We start from the raw sequence: 867 nt of genomic DNA, 5'->3' as shown, positions 1-867 counted from the left end.
TATATATATATATATGGCTATTTGTTTTCTTATGTGTTCGTTCCGTTGTCTGTAGTTCATTTTTCTAACGTCCTGTACCCGAATATGCATCTATATACACATGTAGATGTAAGTATGTACATATATGTGTGTATACATGCTTATATATCCTTTGTATTATTATATCATCGAACGCACGCGTCCATTTGCAAGTAAGTTTTAACTTTATATTTCTGACGCGACTCTATCTATCTATCTATCTATCTATCTATCTATCTATCTATCTATCTATCTATCTATATTTCTTCTTACCCATCTCCCCCTCTCGCTCTACTTCCTTCTCTTGTCCTTGCATCTTCACTACACTGCTATACACATCTCTCTCTTCCTCCCTGTCTCTCACGTTTGTTCCACTTCCTCCCTCTACCACCCTCTCTGCTCATGCGACTTGTGGTCAATTCTCTCTATCTCTCTCTCTCTCTCTCTCTCTCTCTCACTCCAGCCACCATGAAGGCGAGAAGAACCTGTTTTTTCTCCGTCCAGCTTCGTCATATCACTGGCGTTCAATATCCGATTCGCGTTTGGCCCTACGGCTTTTTAATGTTGTTTTCACTGTCCATTTTTTCCTGTCTTGGTTTGTGTTTGCTACCTTGGAATTCTCTGTTTAGTGGGTCGATCCACTACTCAGGAAGAGACTATTCTAGAGTACGTCCTGCCTTATCTTCGAAACGCCTAGTTTAGAATAGAGGCAGCTGATGAAGAATTAATCCAAGTGGCTATTTGTTTCCCTATGTGTTCGTTCCGTTGTCTGTAGTTCATTTTTCTAACGTCCTGTACCCGAATATGCATCTATATACACATGTAGATGTAAGTATGTGCATATATGTA

The sequence above is a fragment of the Octopus bimaculoides genome, chromosome 20 (genome assembly GCF_001194135.2).
Source record: "Octopus bimaculoides isolate UCB-OBI-ISO-001 chromosome 20, ASM119413v2, whole genome shotgun sequence".
NCBI lineage: Eukaryota > Metazoa > Mollusca > Cephalopoda > Octopoda > Octopodidae > Octopus > Octopus bimaculoides.
Note: the sequence above shows the minus strand (reverse complement) of the source record.